The 20,985-nt window shown below is 42.0% G+C and overlaps 1 long non-coding RNA gene across 1 annotated transcript in view; it reads right to left on the bottom strand.

Annotated features, from left to right (window-relative positions):
• Window positions 1–32: 32 nt before the first annotated feature.
• Window positions 33–20,985, bottom strand: part of LOC137768820 (uncharacterized) — a 40,474-nt gene continuing 19,521 nt past the window's right edge. The window contains exon 3 of the long non-coding RNA XR_011074814.1: window positions 33–141. This is a non-coding gene — a long non-coding RNA (uncharacterized lncRNA). The remainder of the gene's footprint in view (window positions 142–20,985) is intronic.

Genomic DNA, 20,985 nt, shown 5'->3' with positions numbered 1-20,985 from the left:
ATTAAAATTCTTTAATTTCTTACCCAGTTCAGTGTTATGGTCTGAAAGTCAGAAACCTGTATTTGTCAAAAAGTCCTTTCTGGAAATCTTCTTGAAGAGGAAGCATTTTTGTAAAAGCATCAGAGTGAAACCATTAACTGTCTATAATGACAAAAGATTTAAGGCACCTTTAAAATCTGATTACGATGCAACTGACAAAGAAACTTGGTTACTGCTGTGACATACAACACTTTAATAACTAGAATTATGACTGATAATTTTACCAGGAGATACCAGATTTTCAAGAATTCCATTTAATTTCTAGAACACCTATATTAATAATATTTTCCCATTAATATAACCTAAGACTTATTACTCATTTGACAATACTTCCCATGTAATTTAACATACCAAATGAACCTAATTAGTTTGATATCTCTCTTTGGGGTGTTTCAGGGACCCTTAGAAGCATCCCAAAGTTAGCTAGAGGTTAAAGGAACTTCATTAGGGTTTGATTTGGGAAGTATTGTTAAAAAAAAAAATAAAAAAAATAAAAAAGCTTTAAAACACTTGGTCAGATAGGATCATAGGTCACTGTGGAACAATATTCACTTAACCGAAGTGGCAGTAAAAGATTTCAAAGGCAAATACAGATCAGATCACTTAAAAGGTAAAGAAACTTAAAATCTGTTATCAAAGGCAGCTCAACATTTTAAGAAAACTTTTCTCCTAACAGAGATAAAAACCAAATTCCAGTTTTTGCACCAGCTTACTTTTAAAATTCATTTACTCCACTAAATTTATTCTAAACTTAGCCAATCCTGACCATGCACAAAACTCTTTTGCCGGCAGTGTTAATTTGAAGGAAATAATTACTGGAAGTTGACTTGAGTTTTAAAAACTGCAGTTCTGACAGATTTTTCAAAGGATAAGTTTAATGCCCCAAACAGGACTTCTTTGAAACTTGACTTTAAATACAGTGAAAAATTGCCAGGGCAAAATCTGTTGACTTCTTTCACCCAAGTAAACTGAGAGTTTTCTTGTAGACAATCTACTTGGTATTTGTCTGTCAGCTGACTACATCATTTATGAATTGGCAGTATGTTTCTGTTGCTTGCTACACTGATTGATACTGAGCCTTTTTTTCAAAAAGGATTTAAGGTATCAATTACCAGTAAATTCCATCACATTTTTTCCTTTTAATTCTGAAATTTTTTCATGCAAAAACCCCAAGTTTATGCAGAAGCCAACATTTAGTGAAAAGCAGTGTAAAGGCCCAAAATGAATGGCCAAGAAAACCGTTTGCAACATATTACAATACCTACACTAGGGAGAGGAGAGAGTGCTATGAAGTAATCGTAATAGGATGATGACAACCCCGCCATCAAGGAGATTACAACCCAAAGAAACAGTTCTCAACCCCAGTCCTGCCAAGACTTCCCACTGATGTCAACAGGAGACCTAAAATTCCCAAGCTATTTTTTACTCCAATATAATTTTTTAAAAATTAAATCTCCTATGTATCACTCTTAGAAAAGGGAAGAAGCTGATACAAAGTGTGAAATCAAGCACAAAAGTTGAGATATTTACAATAAATATATATCGTTCTTTATGAACTAATCTGAGAATGGCCAAGTGCAAGCTGAAAAGGCAAAAGACACATAAAACAATGTAGTTAACAAAATGAGGTGTAAATATTAATTTTGCACATCTGATTACTATGCTAAAAGAAAATAAAAGTCATTAGGGCATCAAAAAGACCACAAGTCAGAGACCAAAGAGATGAGGGCAGGGGCAGAGCAGCACTAGGGCCAGGCAAGTGAGGAGCCTGGCCTGGAAGGACAAGGGTCTCACCATGAATCGCATGTTTCCAAGGTCAGGCCAGAAAATAAAAAGTGAAGAGAGCCAGGTGGGGACTGGGCGGGGCAACAAGCACACCCCTCCTCTAAAGCTGTCATTGTGTCAAGTCCAAGTCCACTATGGAACTTTCAGTTTCCCAAGTGAGGGGGGGGGGAAAAAAAAAAAAAACGAGAAAAAAAGAAATCAGCTTTTTATATGAAATTTTATGGCTTTTTTTTTTTAAAAGTCTGACCAGTTTAACTCACATTTTTAAGAAACACTGAACAGGAAGACAAGACACTACCACAGCAAGCCATCTGCAGACAGAGCCTGGCCCACAGCCCACCAATTTGCAGCCTCTGTCTTGGAACAACAGCCAGGCTTTCAGCAGAGAATCCCTCGCTTTCATCAGGATCTGATTCACCTTCCAAGCAGTGGATCATACACACCCCAGAAACTGTGAAGCGTGTGGCTCCTGAGGTCTGGACGTGCCTAGAAGAGCTTCGAATGTGTACTCCAAGCATCAGGCACTCGACCAGAAACCTGATTGATGTTCCTGCAGTACAGGTGGGTTTGCTGTGAAGCTGAAGAAACTGAAGCTTGCATAAGCCCTAAAGCTTACTTGAAATTTTACATTTTCTTTCATATTGAGTCTCCCCCCAAGCTTGGGGCTCCCCAAAGATGAATCTGCCCCTGCCCTACTGATACTATTTTGTAGGCCAAACTCACAGCGAAATCGAGTGACCTAATTGCTGAAGAATTTGGATTTAATAGAGATTTCTTTTTCAGCTAACCAGAGTGCCAGACACGATGCCTATAAAATTACCAGAGTGCTTTCCAAGTCTTAAAATAGTAAGAACACTATGTCTAATGACAGTGTGTGATTCTGCATCATGTCTAGTTTATTTAGGGCACCAATTAAATGTGTAGAGATGAGTATGATTATTGGTGGTAATAGCAGCTGTAGTTTGTAAACATTTGGGTATAAACAATGGAGCAACAACCTAGAATTACACTGACCTCTTCCTGGGCATTTGGCGGCGTATCACCCAGGCAGCCCAGTGATCACGCACTCCAGAAAAGTTGAAGTCTGTCCCACCACCCTGGGGAGGTAACTGGCAACCACAAATGAGCGCCGTATCTGTTTTAAAAGGTTCTGAGAGTTTTATGTGATCTTTTCTTCCGATGAAACTGCCTCTTGGAGAGTGATTTCACCTGGAAGAACCTGGGAATCTTGTGAAGCAACAAAGTGACCTTTCATCATTGAGTGGAAGGTAAATTTTCTAAAACCCTAACAAGGTGTATCCGTGTGAAAGGAAATGCAACCTCCGCTATGATTTCTTCCTAGGTCAACTGCCTTCACACTGAGGAACACACATTCCTGGGGTACAGAGTCTTTCTAGGAGACACACAGGCACATCCGGATGGCTTAAATGGAATCTATTTCCAGAACTTCAACTTCCATTTTTATGCATTTCAAACCTGTGGACTGCCAATTGCCCATTCCCAGTTGCCCTACACAAGGACCCTTCGCATTATGGAAGAAAGGTGGACCTATCACCTAACCTAAATTTTACTCTGGTTCATCAACCTGAAGTGTAAAACCTCTCGGGCATTAAACAAAGTGACAACTGGAGAATGCAGCCCTCCTGAGGGACAGTCTGGAGAGCAAACTAGAGAGCATCAGTAAGAACTGATGTAGGCAATGCCTTCCTTCAATCCAAGAGCCCTGGTAGGGTTCCTATCTATCTAAGAATTAGCACCCACGTTTACCTGAATTTTAAAATAAAGTCAGACTTTTTCTGATTGAATGTGTGGTTTGGCTGTTTGTCTGGCTTGACCACAAGGACTGGCAGTTATTTTCCATTAAGTTGAATGAGTTAAATCTACAACTATAAGGTTTAAATAAAATATACTTAAAGCATATATAAAAGAGAAAATAAATCCTTTGCAATATTTAAATTTGTGATAAAAATGTGGATGTCAACCTAAAAATGAAATCAGACCTAGAGTTTTATAAAATTATTTTAGGGGCTACGTGAACCAAAAGGAGCACTCACTTAGGCAAACCTACTTAACTCAGTTTAATAGAAGTTTTTAAATACTGCTGAGTACCTACTATATATAAAACATTACAGGTGAACAGAATACAGCCCCTATTCTCAAGTTAGGAGATCAAGACGGAAAGCAGCAAGCATGACGTGGTGATGCTGGACTCTGTAGGATGCAGAAATGGTTGGAGGCAGTTAGAAGTCATCCTGGATAAGGGGCATTTCAGTTGGGTTTTGAAGGATGGGTAGAATTTCAAAAGGTAGAGGAGGTGTAAGGGACAGAATTGCATAAGGGAAGTCAGAGTTAAGAAACTTGGAGGTAGGTTAGAGAAACAGTGAATTGTTTATTTTGACTGACACTGTGAGAGAGAGAGAGAGAGAGAGTAGGATAAACACAGGCAGGGTCAAGCAGATCACAAATGCTGTTAGGGAGCAGTTGAGAGTCATTAGAGGTTTCTGAGCATAGAAAAGATGAACTCAGCCCTGGGCTCTGGGAGGAAGCCCTGGCAGTCCTGTCCAGGTACAGTGGAGGTGGGAGACACTCTGGCAGGTACTGACATCCTCCAGGCGAGAGGTAAGGAGACATGAGCACCTGTCATGGTGCCAAGAACTAGTCAGGGACTCTGACTTGAGCACAGGGTTAATATTAGACACATACACATTTTTAAATTGTTGTTCTTATTAACTGAGGGATATATAAACATCTGCAGCGGTGCTCTGCAATTCTCACTCAACGGATATTTATCAGGTGTCAGCCATGTGCCAGGCAGTGTGCAGAGGGCTGAGACTATGATCTTAAACTAGACAGGCACTACCCACCCCACAGAGACCGTACACCTTCCGCAGTTTGCCAAGGATGGTCCTGGCTTTAAAACTGTGAGTGGACATCCCAACAAACCCCTCAGTCCCGGGCAAACCGGGATGGCTCAGCCACCCTAGAGGAAGGGGCACATGGGCCAAGCTGGCAAATCTGAGGCCCGACAGCAGCCGGTCGGTCGGTCACCTGAGGGCAGAGGATTTTGAGAACTTGCCTGCAGGAGGCTGGAGAGCTGCGGGGTCAAGATCTCACAGGGCATAACCGGCCTTGGCCAGGACCATGCAACAGTCAGCAGGAGGCCACTGGTGGGTATTCACTGGGCAGGACGACCTGATGTGATGTGGGTTCCCATACAGAACACAGGGCTAGAGGGGAGACCACCTTTATGCTCCCTACTCCCTGCCTCTCTCCCTTTTCCTCCATCCTCTGATGGAGGCTGCGGCCCTCACAGGCTGCCGACACTGAGCTCAGCCTCTCCCAGCTCCTGTCTCAGGCAGCCACCAGCCTTCCCGGGAGGACTCAGGAGGCCCTGCTGGTGTGTTTCAACTCTTCGAAGAGCTTTCCTGGGCAGGTATCTAATCAGTAAACAGGCTCACAACTCTTATAGATTCTCTGCTCTTTTCTCCATCATCAAGATGTGGATTGAAGAGTCATCTTGTGTTTCTACAATTAACCCTCACGGTGCCTGACATATAATAGGCACTCAGTGAAATACTTGCTGAAGGTTGGATAATTTTTTTAAAAACCGGCCTTATGTCTAAATCCAATACAGTTTCCCTTGAATAAAAATGGCTTTCAACCTGGTAAGTGGCCCTGACTAGTCAGAGTAGACAGTTTGCAATTTTTATCAAGTTTGCTGCTATTTTTACAAAATTCTGAAAGAAGGGCTTGATGTTTTTATTTGAACACCACTTGGAATGAAGGCTACCTTCTGCAACTCACCCAGGTGCTTTATCCAAAATAAACCCAGTAAATATTTCCCCTTGACTTTCTCCTGTTCTCGCTCAGGCCCAGCTCTGTCCCAAAGCCAGTAGGCCTTGAGAAGACCCAGCTCTGGCTCTTATTTCATGAAGGTAAGGTCAGGACCAGAGCAACAGCGACAGGGCAAGCCTTCTTGTTCCAGCCTTCCTTGCTCAGAACCCAGGGAGAGACTTCCCACTAGCATCCTTAGCTGAGTTCTAGCACACTGGGTCCAGCTGGTCAGGGTCCCTCAGATGAACTTGGCCTCCCCACTGTAAATGTTTGCTGGAAGCAGGCAAAAGGCCCCTGTGGGTTTTGGCCTTGGACTGGTCCAGACTCCCTCTGCCTCTCTGCTCCAACCGCAACTCTTCCCAATACCACACACACACACAAAGACACCTGTATCCCATCTGACTCCCTGCCCAGTCTCCTGTCACTCGTGTCAAGCAGCCTTAGAGCGACCGCACTTTGGGCTGGACTCCTCCAGCCAACCTCAGCCCTGCAGCCTGTACCAGGGCCCTGATACTCACCCGCTGGCCCCTTGCTTAAGGGACTCTACCTGAACTCCCTACATTGACCTCTCAGGATCAAAGACCCTCATGGTCTGCTCTCCACTAACCTTCCTGCCAGATGAAGCAGATCATTCACAACCCATCCCCAAACATATTTTCACTCTCTGTTTTTAATCAAAGTCAACAAATACAAAACCCAGATTTTTTTTTTTTTTTTTCTTAACCATTGCCATTATCAAGGAGCTAATGGTGTAAGGCCTTGGTAGGTCTTAAAATATAGTTAGGTATAGATATCTTAAAAAACGAAGGAGTTATCTGGAACAGGCACCCAGATTAAAGGGGTGGGGCAGCCAGCAATGATTTTGTCCTAAATTATTCTGCCAAGACAGTTTCAAACAGAAGCAGTGAATCGTCTGAACCACTCCCAGAAGACTGGCTGCTGTAACAAATAAATCCATGCCCACTCCCAAAGGCTTATTTCTCACTCAGGTAACGGACCAGGAGTTGCTGGCTGAAGAAGGACACTTTCCTTATTTAGTGATCCAGAGACATGGTGCTTTCATTCTATGGCTCCACCATCCCCTAGAGCCTTGCTTGCTTCTGAAAGAGGGTCTGAGCACCGACAGCACCGCTATCCCCTGGAAGCTTGTTAGAAATGCAAGATCTCAGACCCTGCCCTGGACCTACTGTACCAGCCCCGTGTTTTAAGAAGATCTCCAGATACGGGTGACACCAACACACACAGAGGTTTGAGAAGTCCTGCCCTAGAACCTCAGAGCCCTCTACATCCAGATAGCCAAAGGGGAAAGAGGGCTTCAGGGAGCATTCCATTGAAGTCCCAGCCTACAAATGGCAGGTCACTCCCATTCCCATTCCCTGGTCAGAACTAGTCACACGGGCACACTTGACACAAAGGACTCTAGGAAATGCAGTTCCTGACTGGACAGCTGTCTGGAAGCTCCCACTCCACACTATGAAATTGGGAGGACAGATTTTGGTGGACAAACAGACATTTCTGACTCAGAGTATTTTTTGTATTTTTTTCCATGAGAAGAAAGAATATTTCCTCCTCTCTCCTAGAAACAGTTTTAGGATAAGGTGACATGGGAATTTTTCCAGCTTCTTTTGAGGTTTTTTTGTGGATTTTTTCCAGATTTATTGAGAGATAACTGACAAATAAAACTGTATATATTTAAAGCGTAAAACATGATGATCTGATCTACATACACATTGTGAAATGATTCAAGTTAATGAACACATCCATCACCTCACACTGTTAACTTGTGTGTGTGTGTGTGTGTGTGTGTGGTGAGAACGCTTAAGATCTACTTCCAGCAAATTTCAGGTACACAATTCTATATTATTAACTACAGTCACCATGCAGCTTCCATTGTGAAGGTGGTCCAGCCTGGTGCTAAATGGATCAACGTATTGGACAAGAAGATGTTCCCATGAACCATCATATCCATGAGAGGCTGTGACCACATGTGGTTCCCATCAGTGCTGCTTCCCTCCTCACCCCTAACAACAGAGGGCATCCCTGAATGACCTTATCTTCTGAACGAATCTGAGGCATCCAACCAGGGATCAGCAAACTTTTTCTGTCAAGTGTCAGATAATAAACATTTTGAGCTATGCTGGCCATTCTGTGTCTGTTGCAATCACTCAGCTGTCGTTCTAGCATGAAAGCAGCATAGACAAAATGTAAATTAATGTACATTATATAAACAATATGGGAGAACTAATTCATTTTACAAACCTTTATTGAGTATTTATTAAGCTACTTAATGCCTCTGGTCCAGTCAAAATGTAAACTCTGTGAGGGCAGGAATCATTTCTATCTTCTTCCTTACTATAACCCTTGAACATATCACCATAACTGGCACGTTTAAATGAACGACAGAATAATTCAATGAATGTCACACATGGGGAAATTTGCAGATTGGAGGAGGTGTAGCAAATGCTCTGAGGTCCATCCTGGCCAAGGGGTCCACACAGGGTGGCCATGTAGCACAGGATAAGCATAAGACAAGAGAAAGTCATCAGCAAGGTCATTAATCTTTGGCAACCTGGCCCAGAAGGGCCATCACAGAACACGAAAGCCTGAGGCTTTCACCTTCTTGTCCAATACATCAGACCACTTAGCACCAGAATGAACCACCTTCACAAAGGAAGCTGCATTGGTGACTACAGTAAATAATACTGTATTATATACTTGAAATTTGCTGGGAGGAGATCTTAAGCATCTTTACCATGCACACCTCCTTAGTGAGCAGGTGGCCAAAGGGTAAAGAAACACTGCTTTGACGGCAAATACCAGGCCCTACCCCAGGCCATGCGCGACATGTGTGTGCAAAGGAGAAACAAGCAGGGCTCTATTAACAGAGTACTTGTCATGGTGAGCGTCTCAAAATTGAATATGTAGGCCCTGGACAAGAGGAGAAGTCACACTAAAGGGACTGCAAAGAGGAGAAAACTTGGTCAAGGTCAGGAGCAGTAACAAATAATGAGGAAATCAGCATTTAATTAGCATAAGCTGTGTGGCCAGCACTTTTACATATACTGTCTAGCTTTATCCTCACAGCAACCTCGTACGTTCATAATATTCCCCCCACTCCTCCAAAATTGCTTCTGTTTGGGTCACACTATCTCATTCCAAGACTTACTGTAAAGCTACACAGAGCACCTCAACTCCACATGATTAACATTTGGGACTGGATAATTCTTTGTTGTGGGAGGTTGTCCTGTGCATTCGTTATAGGATGTCTAGTAACATCCCTGACCTCCACCCACCAATTATGACAACCAAAATGTCCCCCTACGTTGCCAGATACCCTGGGGTGGGGGGAGGGGGCAGAGGCAGAACTGACCCCAGGGGAGAAGCTCGAAGCTACAGTAATCAAGACTGTGAGGGGCTGGCAAATGGCAGACACAGGTCAATGCAACAGAAAAGGGCCCATAAACACATCCATACCCAAGCCTCCATGGCAATTCACAGGAGACAGAACCGTCTGTTCAACGGATATTTATATGTACCTTGATGCATGCCTCACACCGTGTATAGAATTTAACTCAAAATGGATCATAGACCAAAATGTGAAACCTAAAAATTTGATAATTGGACTCAAGTAAAAATCGAAAATGTCTGCTGTTCAAAAGACACTGTTAAAAAAATGGGAAAAAAGAGAGTCACAGACTGGTAGAAAATATCCGCAAAACAAACATTTGATAAAGGAGTTGTATCCTAAATATATATTTTTTTAAATTCTGAAAATTCAGTAATAAAAGAATCAATTTATAAAAGGCATGAAATATTTATAAAGACATTTCATCAAAGAAGATATACAGAAGGCGAATAATTAAAAAAGATGCCCAACATTATTAGTCACTAGGGAAATTCTAATTACAACCACAAGGAGATATCACTACACACCTACTAAAATGACTAAAGTTTTTAAAAGTGACATGCGTTGATAGTGGGAATGCAAAACGATGCAACCACTTTGGAAAACAGTTCGGCAATTTCTCTACAGGTAAAATACGCTTGCCATATGACCCTGCAATCCTGCTCTGAGGTACCTAGCCAAGTGAAGTGCAAACCTATGTTCACACAAAAACCTGTACGTGAATTTTTATAGTGACTCTATTTCTTATTCATCTAAAACTGGAAACATGCACACACTGAACCACTACTCAGCAGTAAAGAAGACCAGGGAATTCCCTGGGCCGTCCAGTGGTTAGGACTCTGCGCTTCCACTGCAGGGGGCACGGGTTTGATCCCTGGACGGGAAACTAAGATCCCGCATGCTGTGCGGTGTGGCCAAAAAAATACCAAACTACTGTCACACATGGTAACACAGATGAATGTCAAATACGCTATGCCAGGTGGAGGGATCCAGGCTCAAAAGGCTACACAATGTATAGTTTCATTTGTATGATGCTCTATAGACATAACTCTGAAGACAGAAAACTAAAAGGCCAGAAAAGAGGACAGTGGTGGCCAGAGGCTGTGGATAGGGGAGGTGCTGACCACAAAGGGGCCCAAGTGAACTCTTTGAGTGGTGAAACTGGTCTGTATCTTGACTGTGGTGACAGTCACACGACTCCATGTGTTTGTCAAAACTCACAGAACTACGTGGTCGGCTGTCCTTTTCCTCAGGTTCCACATCCGTGAATTCAACCAACCTCGGATTCGGTGGGGGTCGGCGGGGGGAGGGGCGGGGGGGACTGAGAAAGTTCCAGAAAACAAAACTTGAATTTGCAGCATCCCAGCAACTACTTACATAGCATTTACATTGCATTTACCACTATTTACATAGCATTTCATTGTATTAGGTACTATGAGAAATCTAGAGATGGTTTAAAGTATATGAGAGGATTTGCATAGGTTATACTAAGGGACTGGAGCATCCATGAATTTTGTTCTCTGCAGGGGTGGCGTCCTTGCAGATCCTAAAAAGGATGAATTTTACCGAATGTGAATTGTACTTCAAAAAACTGTACATGAATAGGATTTCGGTTTAGACTTTTAGAAAGAAAATTAATCACTTACGAACCTGAATAAAATTCTACGGCTGTAACGAAATAAAACAAGTCAGACTCGGTCGCTCTCCTGCTTATGCTCACCATCCATCACCCACCTGGCTTCACCTCCTTCCACTCCTCCTTCCCTTCACTCCAGCTACACTGGCTCCCTGTTCTTCCTGAAAACACCTTCTCTTTCCTTTGCTCACAATGCTCTTCCTCTTGGTATCTGCATGGCTTCCTCCCTCAATTCCCTCAAGGCCTTTGCTCAAACGCCACTTTATCAGAGAGCTCTTTCCTGATCTCTCCCTCTCTCTCTCAATATTCCTTCTCCACCGTACTCTGCTTTATTTGTCTCCACAGCACTTCTCACGCATTTAGTCTTTGTTTATATGCACTAGAATGTAAGCTTCATCTTTATCTGCTTTCATCACTTTGGTCTCCTAGAACAGTTCCTGAAACACAGTAAGTGCTCCAGAAATATTTGTTCCTGTTTCTTGAAAGAAGCTTTCTTTTGAGGTATAATTGACATATAGTATTGTATCAGTTTCAGGTGTCATAAATACTTGCTAAATGAATGAATAAATAAATGACTGGATGTACTGATGGGTGCAGGGATGGAAAGACAAAGGGAAGGAGGGAGGGAGGGATGGGTAGATTAGATGGGGGAGTTGACTGGATATCCTCTCAGAGAATTTGAATACAAAACATGAAATGAGAATGAGCAGCAACGGTAACAGTAAAAACTGAGACAAGAGCAGCTGTTTTACAAAAGGATTAAACACTAAACTAGGAGTCAAAGACACTTGCTTATTTGAAACACTGCTGAGTCTGTCAGCATAGCCGCTAAACATACGTATGATTAATAAATGTATCACAGTCTTCTAACTAGCAACACCCTTCTGTCTGAGGTCTAGCTCCCTGTCTTCCTTACTTCCCTGAGTATCCCTACAGTAAACCTCCTTTGACAAAGGTACCCCACACATGTCACTCACTCTTTCTTGGAACCTCAAAGACCCTAACCACCACTCATCCCCATACTCTTTCTGGTGGACTCAGGCATGGATGGTTTCCCCTGCTCAGGAAAACAGTGCCCTCTGCATGTCTCCATCGGCAGCAGTCAGAAGAGACTTGATCACTCAGAGTAAAGCACTCTACTGCCAGCTCAATGCAGTATGACAACAGAACTCTGTGTGTCCCCAGGAGACCCCTACACCTCCCTTCTTGCAGCATCAGGACAACTTGCCCCAACTCATCCTGTCCCTTAACCTTGCTTTGGTTGGGCATCCTTTAACCCTCAAACTCTTACCCACCCCTTTCTGACACTCCTTTTTCTGACCCCCTTCCCTGAAACCCTTCCACGGAGCCCTCTGAGAATCATCAGCAAAATCTCCACAACCTTAATTTCTTCTCTGAACTTTCCTGCATCTTTGTGCTCTCACTGGAACCTAGCTTCCCCTTGGGACACTGCTTTCCCTGCAGGCTCTCAAGTGGTGGCTGTGTTCTCTCCTACTTCTCTTGTTCCATGAGGGCAAGTGTCTTTCTTGCATCTCATAACACTTTCAGCACCTCTCCTTGCTCCTCCATAAAACGTTTAGCCTTAAATCTCACGTCAACTGACTCGATCGTTCTTTTCTAATATATGCGTTCACTGCTATAAATTTCCCTCTAAGCACTGCTTTTACTGCATCCCATAATATTTGATGTCGTAATTTCATTTTCATTTACTTTAAAATATTTTAAAATTTTCTCTTGTGGCTTCATTTTTGACCCATATGTTATTTAGAAGTGTGTTGTTTAATCTCCAAAGATTTTGAGATTTTCCAGCAATCTTCCTGTTACTGATTTCTAGTTTAATTCCATGTGGCCTGAGAACATACTTTGTAAGATTTCTACTCTTTTGAATTTGTTAAAGTATGTTTTATGTCCCAGAATGTGTTCTATCGTCCATGTGAGCATCCAAAGAATGAGTATTCTGCTACTGTGAGATGGAGAATTGTATAAATGTCAATTAGATCCAGTAGATTGATGGTGCTTTTCAATCCAACTGTATCCTTGCTAACTTTCTGTTTGCTGGATCTGACCTAGTTTAAATTCCACGGTCCATCACCATACGCCCTCCCTTGCACCTTGCCCCTCTCTTCTTCTGTGCATTCACTTACCTAAACCACAACCCTGGTTCAATCCAGCTCTCTGCATATATCTTGCCTAGCTCCACACATACTGACTGTGGTCAGTGAAAAACACCCAACCATGCTGATTGGTCTCTCCTTAAATTCATAATCACTAAGGTCAGGTGGGCCTTGTATGCTGTCAAGCAAACAGACTGACATTCCCTGGTCCATTCCCGGGAGGGAGCCATTCCCATCCCATTCTCATGGATGACTATTTCCTCAAATAGTCATCCTTCTTGTTCCCCCTCAAATTGCTAACACCTCCTCCCTAATCCTCACTCTCAGCAGATGTCCTTGCTTCCTAGTGCAGTGAGAAAGTAGAAATTCCCATCACCATATCTACACTTGTATAAGTGCCCATATACTCTGCCTCCAAGCCTTTTACCATGAATTTCTTGTCTTTGCTACTAGCAAATGTCAACCTGCTCACTTCTGCACTAGATTCCTCTTGCTTATTCATAGACAATTCTCCAGCAATTATCTTTTCTCCTGCAAGCATCCTTTTATCCCTCTCTGATCTTTCTCATCAGCACACAGGCTATTTTGTCTCTAAATGGCAGGCATGTTCCTTGGGGATCTGCATTTGCTTTTTCCTCTTGGAAAGGTGCTCTTCCCCAAGATAGCCACATGACTCTCTTCCTCTTCTCCTCTCCCAGGTCCTTACCCAAATGACACTTCTCAGGGATGCCTTTTCTGGCCACCCTGTCTAAAACTGCAACCCCACTGTGTCTGGATGTACCCTAAGGTGACCCTTAAGGAGCCACACCTCGAATCCCCCTCCCCTTGGGTGAGGGCAGAACCTGTAATTTGCTTCTAACTAATAAAATAGAGCGAAGGTAATGAGATGTCACTTCCTTGATTAGGTTACAGTATATAGCAAGGCAATGGGCTGTCACCCCATAATTACATTACATGATATAACACTCCATCTTAGCAGACTAGAGCAAGAGCTTTTCCTTACTGACATGAAGAAGTCAGCTGCCACATTGTGAGAGGGCCAGTGGAACTGGGAGGCCTCTAGGATCTCAGAGTGGCCTCCAGTGAAGAGCCATCAAAAAGCCAGGGCAGAGAATTCCCTGGCGGTCTGGTGGTTAGGACTCAGCACTTTCACTGCAGGGGGTATGGGTTCGATCCAGGGTTGGGGAACTAATAAGATCCCACATGCTGCGAGGCGTGGCCAAAAAAAAAAAAAAAAAAAAAAAAGAAAAGAAAAAAGACTGGGACTCCAGGTATACAACTATAAGGAATTAAATTCTTCCAACAACCTGGATGAGCTTACAAGAAGATTATTCTCCAGTTAATTCTCCAAATGAGAATTCGGCGCAGCTGGCATTTTGATTGCAGTCTTGGGAGACGCTGGGCAGAGGACCATTTAAGCCACGTCCAGACTCCTGGACTCACAGAAACTGTTAAGATAATAAATGTGTGTTTTTTTTTAAAAAAAAAAATCTTTATTGGAGTATAATTGCTTTACAATGGTGTGTTAGTTTCTGCTGTATAACAAAGTGAATCAGCTATACATATACATATATCCCCATATCCCCTCCCTCTTGCGTCTCCCTCCCACCCTCCCTATCCCACTCCTCTAGGTGGACACAAAGCACAGAGCTGATCTTCCTGTGCTATGCGGCTGCTTCCCACTAGCTATCTATTTTACATTTGGTAGTGTATAAATGTCCATGCCACTCTCTCACTTCATCCCAGCTTACCCTTCCCCCTCCCCGTGTCCTCAAGTCCACTCTCTACATCTGTGTCTTTATTCCTGTCCTGCCCCTAGGTTCTTCAGAACCACTTTTTTTTTTTTAGATTCCATATATATGTGTTAGCATACGGTATTTGTTTTTCTCTTTCTGACTTACTTCACTCTGCATGACAGACTGTAGGTCCATCCACCTCACTACAAATAACTCAATTTCGTTTCTTTTTATGGTTCAGTAATATGCCATTGTATATATGTGCCACATCTTCTTTATCCATTCATCTGTTGATGGACACCCAGGTTGCCTCCATGTCCCGGCTACTGTAAATAGAGCTGCAATGAGCACTGTGGTACATGACTCTTTCTGAATTATGGTTTTCTCAGGGTACATGCCCAGCAGTGGGACCACTGGGCCGCATGGCAGTTCCATTTTTAGTTTTTTAAGGAACCTCCATACTGTTCTCCATAGTGGCTGTATCAATTTTCACTGCCACCAACAGTGCAAGAGGGTTCCCTTTTCTCCACACGCTCTCCAGCATTTATTGTTTGTAGATTTTTTGATGATGGTGTGAGGTGATACCTCATTGTAGTTTTGATTTGCATTTCTCCAGTGATTAGTGAAGTTGAGCATTCTTTCATGTGTTTGTTGGCTACCTGTATATCTTCTTTGGAGAAAATGTCTATTTAGGTCTTCTGCCCATTTTTGGATTGGGTTGTTTGTTTTTTTGATATTGAGCTGCATGAGCTGCTTGTAAAATTTGGAGATTAATCCTTTGTCAGTTGCTTCATTTGCAAATATTTTCTCCCACTCTGAGGGCTGTCTTTTCGTCTTGTTTATGGTTTCCTTTGCTGTGCAAAAGCTTTTAAGTTTCATTAGGTCCCATTTGTTTGTTTTTGTTTTGATTTCCATTTCTCTAGGAGGTGGGTCAAAAAGGATCTTGCTGTGATTTATGTCATAGAGTGTTCTGTCTATGTTTTCCTCTAAGAGTTTTATAGTGTCTGGCTTTACATTTAGGTCTTTAATCCATTTTGGGTTTATTTTTGTGTATGGTGTTAGGGAGTGTTCGAATTTCATTCTTTTACATGTAGCTGTCCGGTTTTCCCAGCGCCACTTATTGAAGAGGCTGTCTTTTCTCCACTGTATACTCTTGCCTCCTTTATCAAAGATAAGGTGACCATATGTGCATGGGTTTATTTCTGGGCTTTCTATCCTGTTCCATTGATCTATATTTCTGTTTTTGTGTCAGTACCATACTGTCTTGAATGTGTGTTGTTTTAATGTGCTAAGTTTGTAGTAACTTGTTATACAGAAAAATAGAAAACCAGTACAGCCCCCAAATGCTCCTTGTTACCTTTTTCTGTTTATTTTTTTGCCTTAGCACTTATAACCACTGAACATTTTCTGTTTTACTGATCTACCTCTGCTTATAGTCTGTGCCGCCTCCACTCCTGAATACAAGTTTCACTGAGACAGGGATTTTTGTCTGTTTTTCTCCCACCATTATATTCTCGGTGCCTTGAACAGTCTCAGTAAATGTTTGTTGAGTGAATGAATACTGAACAAATGCTAACTCTTATTACCTGACCAGAGGAATTCACTAAGCTCACATATATCTCAGAGAGGTAGGACATGAGAGGAAAGGTTTGTATTGTTTTAAACTTGTTATTATGGAAATGTTCTAGCGCTGCTTCAAGAGCCACTGTGATGTGTCCAGGCAACAGCTTCTTACTAGTCTGGCTTATTCCAGCGGTAAATTATACATTCCGAGAGCAGCATTCTTCAAGGCCTTTTGACTTGGCTCACGTTTAAAAATACATTTCACATTATGTCTCAGTACACATATATACCTACATAAATAATTGAAACAAAGGTTTCACAAAATAGTACTTATCGTTATCACATGCTCTGATGGTTTCCCATTCCATTTCACCCTGTTGTATTTCATTTTTTAGAAACTGGAGAAGACCCACTGGTAGGTCCTAGACAAACCCTCCAGGCAATTCTCCAGGAAGACCGATCTTCTCAGCTGTCAAGCATCTCCCAGGTTTAGACTGCTACCGGTTCTTCCTGGAGAGTACGTGAGGGCATCTTCTGTGATGCCTGGGAAGCAGAAGCATTTGCCTTAGCAGATAGGAGAGGTGAGGGACGGGGTCGGCAGTGAGTATGCCCGGACTGGAAGCCACCACCCTCCGGCCACAGCTGAGCCACAGGAAGAGCCCAGGGCTGACGCTCATCTTCACTAGTTTAATGAGTGTTCATATATTTCAAAGACTCTAAAATATCCAAATACTGTTACAGCTAATCTTTAGTCATGGTCATGTCTCAGATGTCTAATGGTCCCTGGGTCACTGGCATTTGGTGCTTGAATTTCTTGACTGAAAAGTGTTTTTGAAAACCACTGAAACATTAGCCACCTTACCTGGTTCCAAATGGCATAACTTGTGAAGCTAATGAAAAATTATGGCAAAGCACTTTCCATATAGCATGAACTAATCAGCGAGCCCAGAAAATCCAATGTTGATAAAGTGCCATTAAGTTATGGCATGAAATGCCACCTGTAAATTACACCTGGGTAAATCTGGGTGTAATGTGCCTCTTTGCAAGTAGTCTTCTATTTATTTGAATGTGAAATGAATCCCAAGGATGGCAGATGATAAAGACGCTGCCTCTCCAAAACTGATTTGATTTTAAATGTATTTGTCCTTTTTTAAAAGCATGTGGTTCAAGAGAAATACTTTTTTTTAAAAAAATTGCTTAAGTGTTAGCTCGACAGTGCAACCAGAAGGGGGAAAATGTCCCTGACACCTACCCCCACCACTCTGCCTGAGGGTTAAGGTGCCAGGGTAAGGAAGGGGAGGTGCTGGAAGACAAAGAACTCAGAAATCAGGAGTAAATAAAGCTTATCTAGAGTGTTTCTTCTGGGCTCTCCTCTCCTTTTCAACCCCCATTTCCCTCACCTTCCCTGTGGGCTGTGCCCCTGTTTACTGTGATTCCTTTCCTCTGATCAGATGGCTCATTTCTCTTCCCTCTTGTTTCCACTAAAACATTCCTGACCCGTGTATCACTCCTGTAGGATAATATCTGAGTTTAATGGATTTCTCTGCTAAGGTAATACTTTTTGTCACCATGAGGAAGCAACAGCCAAATCCACAATGTGGGAAGTTCTGCAGGACAAAAGACCCAGTTTCTCTACCACATGAATAGCAAGGAGGGGGAAGTGGAGATAAGGCGGGTTGGGGAGAGGCAGGAGGAGCTGTTATAACAGACAAGAAACACATGAATCAGATTCAATCTTGTCTCAAAGTAGACAAGAGTTTAATGAATTCCTAATTGCCCATCACCCAGCTCCAATATTTATCAATATTTTGCTCCTTTTGCTTTGATTATTCACTTCAACAGAGGTTTGTTTATTCCTTTGTTTTGTGGAGAATTTTAAAACAAGTCCCAGAGTTCATATTATTTCACCCACAAACACTTCAATATGTGTCTCTTACAGAAATACACTTTGGGGCTTCCCTGGTGGCTCGGTAGTTAAGAATCCGCCTGCCAAAGCAGGGGACACGGGTTCGAGCCCTGGTCCGGGAAGATCCCACATGCCGCGGAGCAACTAAGCCGTGTGCCACAACTACTGAGCCTGCGCTCTAGAGCCCGCGAGCCACAACTACTGACCCCGTGTGCCACAACTACTAAAGCCCACGAGCCTAGAGCCCGTGCTCCGCAACAAGAGAAACCACTGCAATGAGAAGCCAGTGCACTGCAACGATGAGTAGCCCCCGCTCGCCACAACTAGAGAAAGCCTGCGCGCAGCAACGAAGACCCAACACAGCCAAACATAAATAAATAAAATAAATACATTTATTAAAAAAAAAAAAAAAAAAAAAGAAATACACTTTGGCAAGAATTTTTCAGCCTTCAGAGAGGGGCTCTCCCGGAAGCATCCCTGTGACTCTAAATGAGGGTTTGCTTTAAGGACACTACTGATATTTATAAAAATACACTGTTCCTCTACACACACCCTCAGGATAAAATCCCTTCTGGACCTGGCTTAGGAAAAACGCCACAACTTCTGACCCAAACACTGAAGATTCGGTACGCGATCAAATTTTCCTTTATATAAGATGTGCTAGGAAGCTTAGAGGCAAATCTGTGGCCTACCATAGCCTACGTCTGCCCTCTGTAATACGAAATTGTCCTTTAGCATCATTTCCAGCTCTAGTGGGGCCCTCTCCTTGCTGTTCCTTTTTCTTTCTCATCTACTTCTTCAAATCTTACCTTATTGTATCTGTACATCCCTATGAGCAGAGGTATGCTGGTGAATGTTCCACAACTGGTTCTCTGAAAAGAATGTACATGTATATGACAAATTTGCTGCTATAAATCACGTATAATGCACAGTAAACAAAAGGAAAATACACAATACTTCTTACTGTAAATTCCTTGCAGCCAGTTGATTCTCATAGAATGCTTTTGTTGATTTTTGTCAAACCCTTTATCCACAGCTAACCTATGGTTGCAACCAATAATCAAGAATAGTTTAGACATGAATGTTGGTTGGTATTTCCATTTACTTTAACAAGGAAGACAACAGTGAAACAACAAAGATCTATGTCATGTGTCAGAAATCCACTCATTCCTCATGATGTAAGCAACTTTTTTGCTAAATTCATTAACTGCCTCCAAATACTGGAAGAATATTTCCTCAACTTTTTGTGCTACTCATAATGTAACTACTATGGACAGGACACACTTTTAGTGTTTACTCTGCACTGTTATCATTCTCTCCATCACAATATGAAGTCTAGACGATCAATAAAGCAATAAATAAAGAGTTGATTTGTAGTGTGTGCCCACTTCCCTGCTGTAAATACTCCCACTGTGGCCAATTTCAAGATACCAACATGAGGTTGCTCGAGGTGGATTTAGGAGGAGATGTGCAGTAGGACGCCTTTCTGTAGCATTTTCACCACACAGATACGATGGACATAAATAACCTCAACAGTATAAGTAATAGTGAAACATAATTAGAAAGTGATGAATTTGAGTATTTATTATTTATTTTTAATATAATTTATTTAATTGTAAGTTTATATAATTTAATTTTTAATGATGGCTGTGTTTAACAAACGACTTGCAAGATTCCTAAAAGTTTAACAATAAATTTCTCATAAGCCAGTACATGATGACTCTAGCATACCACTGTCTGTAAGCCACCTAAGATAATTTTGGAATTAGGTCGGGTATGAAAAATCATACACTTCTGGGGACTGTGCCTCTGGTAGGATTATGGATTGCAATTATGAAAATCCCTCCCTGAGAATACTAGATCCTGGATTAATTATAACAAACATACTCTTTAAAGTACTGTTGAATTATTTACAATAGCTAAGACATGGAAACAACTTAAGTGTCCATCAGTGGATGAATGGATAAAGAATATGTGGCATACATATCTGGTGGAATATTATTCAGCCATTAAAAAGAAGGAAATCATCTCAATTTGTGACAATATGGATGGACCTTGAAGGCATTATGCTAAGTGAAATTAGTCATACAGAAAGAGACAACTACTCTATGATCTCACTTATATGTGGAATCTAAAAAAAACGAAACACACAGAAACAGAGACCAGATTGGTAGTTGCCAGGGGCAGGGGCTGAGGGTGGGAGAAATGGGTGAAGGTGGTCAAAAGGTACAAACTCCGAGTTATAAGATAAGTAAGTTCTGGGGATTTAATGTACAACACGATGACTATAGTTAACAATGCTATATTGTATATTTGAAAGATATACAATACAGTATTTGTATATTGCTAAGAGAGTAAATCTTAAAAGTTCTCATCACAAGGAAAAAAAAATCTCTGTACCTATATAAGGTGATGGATGTTAACTTAGTGTGGCAAACATTTCACAATATGTACATATATCAAATCATGTTATACACCTTAAACTTATACAATGTTATATGTCAATTATATTGCAATAACACTGGGAAACAATAAAATAAAGTATTGCTGAGCTCAAATGAAAATATGGGAAATCACTCAAGTTCAAGGGGCAAAATAGGAGCAGTGAGCTAAAACCAGGTCTGTAGACAGTAAATGGAAAACAAAACCAAAAATAACCCAAAAAACAAGACCAAACAAACAAGCTTGGTTTGCCCTGAAGGTCAATGCTTCTGTCACACAGAGAACCAGAGAAAACAACTTGGACTATGCAAAGCAGGAGGTGCACCTCAGACTCTCACACTGAGCCAGGACCCTCAAGAGGGGTACACCCTTTTTGAGACCTCAGGGCAGAAGATTAATTCACCTCCCAGCAGAGGAAGCCTATCTCCATCATAACCCCGGGTGGAAAAAAATGAACTATAATTTTTTTTCTCAGAAATTGCATCCTTAGGCTTTATTTCACCCTTGTGTGGAGGTTACATTTA

This window comes from Eschrichtius robustus, chromosome 8, assembly GCF_028021215.1.
Source record: "Eschrichtius robustus isolate mEscRob2 chromosome 8, mEscRob2.pri, whole genome shotgun sequence".
Taxonomy (NCBI): Eukaryota; Metazoa; Chordata; class Mammalia; order Artiodactyla; family Eschrichtiidae; genus Eschrichtius; species Eschrichtius robustus.
The sequence above is the reverse complement of the archived record's forward strand: the minus strand, read 5'-3'. Positions and strand labels throughout refer to the sequence as shown.